The sequence below is a fragment of the Tyto alba genome, unplaced genomic scaffold (genome assembly GCF_018691265.1).
Source record: "Tyto alba isolate M040663 unplaced genomic scaffold, T.alba_DEE_v4.0 Super-Scaffold_32, whole genome shotgun sequence".
NCBI classification, from domain to species: Eukaryota; Metazoa; Chordata; class Aves; order Strigiformes; family Tytonidae; genus Tyto; species Tyto alba.
Window position 1 is genome coordinate 6,982,917 of NW_024881307.1, and position 7,870 is coordinate 6,990,786.

Here is a 7,870-nt window from a genome sequence, read left to right on the forward strand (position 1 = left end):
CCTGATAACCACAGCCAACATTCATACTTTCCCTTCCAGAGATATTGGCTGTGCACGCTTCTCTAGATTGGGCAGTAATGCTTCCACTCTACCAAGCTTTTAATTCTGCACTTTAGTCTAGATTTTTTTTTTCCCATTCTTTGTAATCAATTGTCAAATAGGAAAGATCCTTGCTAAAATTTCTCCCTGTGAGCCCCCTGGTGTAATTTGCAAACTGAAAGTCAGGTTTCCTGAGTGTAGCCTGGCCAGGAATGGGAGCTGATAAGGTAGAGGGGAGGGTTTTGGTTCCCTTTTCTTCATCTGGATGTGAAATTGGTTTGAAAATATTGTACTCTCTCTTAAACATGAGGGCCAAATGAAGATGTAATAAGTCTTGTTTTCTAAACTGGGGTCAGTGCCTTTAAGAGGGGGAACTGACATTTCTACTATTGTAAGGTCTCATTAGTAGCTCTGTACGTAGGGTCCACAAACCTGTATACTTGCTGTTGATGATGAAAAGGGAAGTCCTTGACAGGAAATTTCCCTAAACTTTTCCTATTCCCCTCTCCCCCAAATTCCTAATGGAGTCCTTTCCTCTAGACTAAGCAGAGAATTAATCTTCTGAATAAAGACATGAACTGAGATCTTCAGGTGGTCCTGCAGGCAGTAGAGAGAACTGTCTAACCTCTCATGCTGCTTATGTCCTGGAAAAAGCAAATGTCCTGCCTTTTCAGAACCAACTGCACCCTCAAGGGGGTTTCCCAGATGTTTGAATGAGACCATGGAAAAGTAAATGCTGAATGAAGCAATGGGAACTTTTGTGTAGATTCACAGCTCAGTACAGTGCTATTGTTCTCTGTAGCTCTCTGCCCACTCCTCTGCAGCTGTACATCATGGGTTTCAAGGTAAGGCAGGCATGAGGATGCTGCCAAAGCTGCTGAGTCCTCTTTCTCTATGAAACTCTGGGGGCAAATGTGCTCAGAGAGCGCTCTCGACACAAATGTTTTCTGTAAGAGGCCAGGCACTTGTGACTTGACTTTCCTTGTGACACAATCAGAGCTCAAGATTTTTGCCTTGGTAGTAGTAGCCAAGGTTCATGTTCTAAATGACCCAGCATGACAGTGGGGTTTCTGGCAGGAGGTCTGATCTGATAGTAGAATATCTAGCACTTGCTTAAAGACCTTATCTTGAAAAAATGCTGGTTGCTTATGTTTTGGCAAGCCTGGGCCAGTATCCAAATGTGAAAGGATGTGTTGAAGTTCCTGGCTTACTCTGCTGACTTCAGCAAGTGGCTTGACTGAATGTGACTTTTTCAACCATCAATACTTCTGTTTGAGATGGGTTATTTCCACTGTATGAATTGAGCACACTAACTGATGTGAGCTCTAACTAAAATGCCTTTCTAGAACTTGCCTTAGTGTTCATCCAGTTAAAAGAGATATTCTCAGAAAGTGTTTCATCTGAAATTCGTGTCAACAGTAACGTGAATTTTGAATGAAACACAGTTCTACAAATGGTGAATAAAGATCATGAGAAGTATCACTGAATTCATGTTATATAAAGTCTTCCTTGTTCTTTAGTTTTGCCTCTGTGAGGAGAAAGAGAGGCTATGAAAAATGTGATGGTAAGAACTCCTTAAAGAAATGTTTTGATTTGGCGGACTCAAGTCCCTAGTGCGACATGTTACTGGCTTCCATGCCGGACCACTGCAAAAGGAAGCCCATCTGAGACTCCAGTGGGAGCATGGCACAAACCCTTAGGCTGCATCACTTTCATAACTGATGAAACCCTAAGCTCTCTTGCTGTCTCACATTGGCAACTTCCAGAGCTAGTCATGCGATTTACATGCATAACATTCAATGATATTCATAATCCTGTTTTCTCTTCATGAATCATTTGAGATTTGCTTTTGATTTTTGCCAATTTCAGGTTTATTTTGGGGATGGCTCTGTGTGTAATTTCTCAACAGATAGCTTGGACAGGTGGTTTTCTCTGAGTTTGTGCACACCAACACTGGAAGCCAGAAAGTCACTAGACTGGTATTATTGTAGGTGGGGAAGTTACAAAGATGTCCTGTTCCTTTCACCCCTTAACACTGTGCTTTAGCAGCCACACTGTGACATGTGAAAGGGAAGAGCCTGTGCAACTGATCCTCACACTAGCTCACCCAAGATGATCTGTCAGCACTGCAGTCAGAGGCAAGCTTGCAAGATGCTCAGGAATACACAAATTAGTTTGAACTCCTAACTGCAGAGGGAAGCTGCAGTGACAGGGACTTCAGTGTGCATTAGCTCCATAGTAGTGTGCCTGTGGTCCCAGGCTGGCTTTGTGAGCAAGCACAGAAACTTAGGCTTGTGGGATCATCACTGTTCTTGGTCCTCTTGCTGGCTCAGTCAAGGTTAGTTCACACCTCCCTTCCAGCTGCAGTATGGACACAGACTGTGTTAAATGCTGTCGTTCCTGTTGCCTGACTCAGTACTAGAAACTTGAACTAAACGTGACTGCTACTCATTCACAGACAAACACCTGAGTGTTTGAGAAGAATGGGTAGGCTGCAGTCAGACAGTGCTGAACATGACGTGTGCGAGCAGCAGGAAGGGAGAAGCAAGGACAGGGTAGATCTGAGACTATGTGTGTGTGACCACTACAAACAGCTTGCATATTTAGTTTTAAGAAGTGGTGGGGTGGCTTTGCATTTTGGGGGGGTTTTTTGGAGGAGGGTAAACCAATCACATCTGGAAGCTCAGGCACAGACCAGATGATCTCCTAAGGAGTATAAAGTACAAAGAAATCCTGCAAAGGTCTGTTCTAGAGCTTAATGTATGTTAGAAAACACAAGGTGCTTGTTAATGGGAAACTCATCTTTCTAAATGCAGGCATGGTCTCAGTGTGAGAAATATGGTTGGCTTGGGATTTTTTACTTTCTTTTTACTATAGAACTCAGAACTTTCTTGAGTATGTTGGGAAATAGCTTCATTTAGGCATCTATGTGCAGAAGTTCTGTAGGATTTCATGCTCTTCTTTGTGCCCGATGTTAGGCCTGATCAGCATGGGACATTTCTGTGTGTGAAAAAATATGTGCAGTAACCCTGGAGTGGATGTGAAGTGTTCTAGGTTCAGGTCCTAACTGTCTGAGAGGTCATGAGGTCTATGGTGATTTACAGTGCCCGAGGACTTAATCTCTAGTGCTGAGCATATATGAAGGCTGCATCATTTGTTCCTTATCAGAGCTGAGGTATGAATCAGAACTTGTTTCAGAAGGCAAAGTGGGAGGTGTGAGGCTCACATAAAAAATAAAGAAAAGAAAGAAGAAAAAAAAAATACTGCATTTATTGTACCATGCTTGCTTCAGTGTTACTTACAGTATTACACTCCTCAGGAAGCACATGATTAGCAAGCAGTCTTGTACACAAGGCTGTCCCCAAAAGTTTGGCCTCTGTTCCCAGCCCTACTACAGATTTCTTATATGACCTTGAGCAAAGCACTGAAGCTCCTATCAGCTGCCTCAGTCTGTGTTGCATGATGATATGTGTATACCTCTTCAACTCTGTTCCCAGTCCTGTCTTGCAATGTGTATCTCTTTAGAGTGGCAGTATTCCCAGGAGCAGAACAAAACCCAAAGAACCCTCAAATTCACAAAAAAACCCCACAGGACTATTTATTGATGAGGGGCTGCAGCAAAATTAGTATGTCTCTGTGCTTCTCTGAGTCTGCAACATACAAAGCTGATGCAACAGGCTGTCCCAGCAGGATGCAGCCTTCTCCACCTGTATCACACCCTTTCCTGAGTCCATGTGAAATCAGAAATGTGTCCTTCATTTTTTGGGGGCATAAATTTTGGCATTATCCAGATAGTCTTTGAGATTTATTTCAGTACTCATTAAAAGTCTCTCTTAACCTGCCTGGTAAAACCATCTGATCAGCTTGTTACGATCTTCCTCCTACTGTGACTCATGGAGTCCTGGTAACATTCACACCAACCTCAGCTTCTGCTGAAAATGGGAAATTTTATTCTTTTTTTTTTTTTTTTTCTTAAATTTTTCTTCTCTTCCCTTTCCCCAACCCTTGCCACCTTGTTGACTGAAGTAACACTTTTGCTTCAAACATGAAGTGTTTGAGGACTTGTTCTCTGGTAAATGGTCTGTAGATAGAGCGTGAAATTCACTCCATGTTGTAACACACTGCAGCTCACTGCCATTGTCTTCTGCCCTTGTTCATAGTAGTTGTCATGTTCCTCATGCTTCTCAAGGAAATCGTCTACCTTCTAACTGTTTGTGGCAAGCTGTGGCACATCTCTGCATCCAGCAGAGACTTTGGCTTTGAGATTTTTTAGGCCTTCATTCATCCCACTCTTTTGACATCTAATCAGACTACCAGAATTAGGAGCCTCATTGTACTAGTCCTGTTCTGTGGTCTATTAAAAGAGATAAGCACCTCCAGAAGGTGACTCATAACTCTGGAGATGCCTATTGTTCTTTTGGTCTGCCAAGGGAGTTCAGCAGGGTGTAGTGCTCCTAAGTTAGGTGATGTGATTTACATAAGCTTGCTGGAACAAATCCTAGCCTTGTGCGCTGTGGGCTTTGGCTCTGGATTGTTTCTTGATATATTTTCACATATAATGTCATGCTACAAAATAAAGACATGGGTTATAGAATTTGTAATCTGAAATAGCAAATCTTTTTCAGTCAGGTGTCAGATCTCATTGCCTCAAATGAGATTCAACTTTTCATTTCCTCCATTCTCTCTCTTGATTGATTAGGAAAAAAGTATGAGAACCTTTTCTAAACATGGTTGTCTTTTAAACATTCATTTGAACCTATGAGGTAGAGATCCATTTATTAATTTAGTTACTGTATTCTCAAAGTAAATGTTTGTGTTTGCAGACCACAAAGCTTTCTGAAATATCAGACTACTGTTTATATATTCATACTTCTTACATTGTATGGCAGGATTAAAGTGCTAATATTGACATGTTTAAAAACAAAACAAAACAAAACAAAAAAACAAAACAAAACAAAAAAAAAAAAAACAAACAAAACAAAACAGGACATCTGTCAACAGCATTAATCCACTTTTGGAAAAAAATTACATATGAGCTCAACTCTGTCCTGGGAATCAGACAACGTCAAAGAGATGAGGGAGTGAGCTAAAGCTCAGGTTCAGATTGTCAAACATAATATTTCCCTATGATTTTATGTCATTTGGATACTAAAAATTCTTGCAGGGCCACATTGCTACCACCACCGAGTAGGCAAAGTTCTTGGTTTTAGTTCCCCCTTAACAGGAGTGTCAGGCTTATAGTATATATCCATTGGTGTTTGCAGTGAGTTTAGCTGTGAGACTACTGAACAACTGCCTTCTCTCAATCACTTTATCCTGCTCATCTGCATTTCTGCAGTGAGGGGAACCAGTGGCAAGAGGATTCTTTAGAGGCCATATGGCTCTTTCCATTTGCAGTGGATTTAGGTGAATCCACTGCTGCCCAGAGTGAAATGGGAGATGGAGGCAGTCTGTCATGTAAAAGAGGAAAGGATGGATTTGTCTGCAACTTCTTTGAGTGTTCGGATGGAAGTCTTGCCCACTGGTTGGCTGTGGGTGGCTTAATAGCAGGGGAGCTGCAGTCTTCTGAATGCCATGGGTAATGTATTTGTTCTCCAGCCATTATTGTCCGATGAGGTACACATCCCACATACCTTAATGAAGGGAAGACTGATGCTGGGCATCTCTATTCCACACTTGGATCATCTTGGATGGAAGAGGAGAGAAGGCACATGCAGTTTGAGTCATCCTTGCACTCCACTCTTACCATCCGTGCTGAGATCAGCTGCAGGGATCTACTGGGATCTGCTGCAACCCTTCATTGGTTCTTGTGTGTACAGAGCCACTGCCTCTGCTTAGGAGAAATGCATCTCAGTGCAGGTCTAAAGAGAAGACTTTCTGCACTGTGTACAGTGCATGGGTGTTCTAATGTGCTTTACAGCTAATTTCAGGTTATCCTTTAAACAGCTGTGTGTGGTGGTCAGACCAAATTATAACACTGCTTGTGAATCTTTCGATCTCTGGACAGGACTCAAAGTGTACTCACGAGGAACATGAGAAATTGTACCCTGACGCAGGGTGGAGATGTTCCTTGCCAAACCAAGGTTTGATTGACTCTAACATGTAGCCTGACATAGAGCTTGTTGCTTCAGTCTTATGGTGAAGGGGTCAAGACGTGACCAGAGGCAGCTGAATTTGCATCTAGTCGCCTAGTGGCAAAGGCTGCAGTTAATTTTCTGAGTGTCTCTTAAAGGTACAGCTGTGCACAAGCAGCCTTCCTGCTGTCCGTGCTGTTTGATCATCTAACAGTAGCCTGGGCTTTAGCCATGCTTATAGCTTATAAACTTGAATAGTGATTTACAAACAGTTGTCAGAGGAAGAAGCAAATATGATGCTTGCTAAGTGATGTTTTTCATCTTTCTCTCTGCTTTTGTCTCTTCCTTTGGATCTCATTAGTAAAATGGTCCTTAACCCAATTGTGTTTTTCTGTAAAATGCATTAAATGAGACTAGGCTCATATTTGACAGATCTTTTATTTTGCTTGATATGGTGTGGAGTCACCAAGCTACACACATGTGCGTGTTTAGATCTTAATATATAACTGTATAGTTACCTTTTGGAGAGTGATTCTTTGATAACATGTCAAAATTTTATCTGGTAACTGTGTGTAAAATATTAAAATGGATGATTATCAGCCACCAAAATAGTACTGGCTGTTTTATCTGTGGAAAACATGCCCTTTTTTTGTAACTTCCTCATTTTAGATGTTTATTACAACAAGACTTTATCTGCCTGGTTTCATATTTTTAAAGTACTGATATAAGGACCTTAAAAACAGTTTAATCCCGAGTGATTAAATGTTATCAACACCTTTTCTCTAAGCACAATTCAAGTATGCTTAAAGGTGAGATGATAGGCATTTATAGATTCTTTTAATATGAGTCTGTATATTTACTTTCATGTATTATGCAGTCTGCCTTCACGTATACATGATTTGGTGTGTACAAATCTCACACTGTGCTTCTACTATTCTGTAGAGCACAAATGTACACAGACTGTGTTCTCATACTTAAAAATAAGGTCTTATTCCTGGCAGAAACCTGCCTAAAAAGTTAATCTACCATGCTGTTTTCCAGTAGCTCTGTGATGTCAGAATTCAGGTATTTCTAGAAGAAAACTGCAACAGTACAGTTCAAGTACTCCCTGACATTGTCTTATGCACTGACTCAAGCCAGACTCCAGGAACTTCTCCCAGTATTTCTTGAGATTGCCTTGTGTTGTAAGCTTTAAGTAAATCTAAATATATGATCGGGCCCTGGCTTTCAAATAACATAATTTGTCAGGAAGAGATTTCCTGTTTCATTACAAGCATTTATCTTAATTCTACAAATTTAAGATGCTTCTAAAATGAAGTTCCAGTAGTTTAGGGAGAAATATAACACTACTTTCGTATCCGAGATAAGAGAATCCACAAATTCTTCCTGCTTTGGTGTAACTGAAGTGCCACTGAACCCAGTTTTAGTATTCTTCCTCACTTCATCTGGCTGTATTGGGCTATGAGTTAGACTCTAGCTTACCTGTCCCTCTACGAAGTATTAGCTAACAGATTGCCTGCTATTACTAAGCACTTCAGCAACAGAGAGGATATTATACTGTGTGGCTGGTAGTAAGCATTAATGCAGATATGCAAAACGTGGCTAAACAATGCTCTCGTGCCTGAGAACTGAGGAGGTGGGTGCTATTTTGGAGGGCAGCAGTATGGAGGTACACTTTCCTTATTTCCTTCCACTCTGCTTGCTTTGGGGTTTGCTTCTTTGTGGTTTTTGGACAAATTTTTGAAGTAGAGGGAATA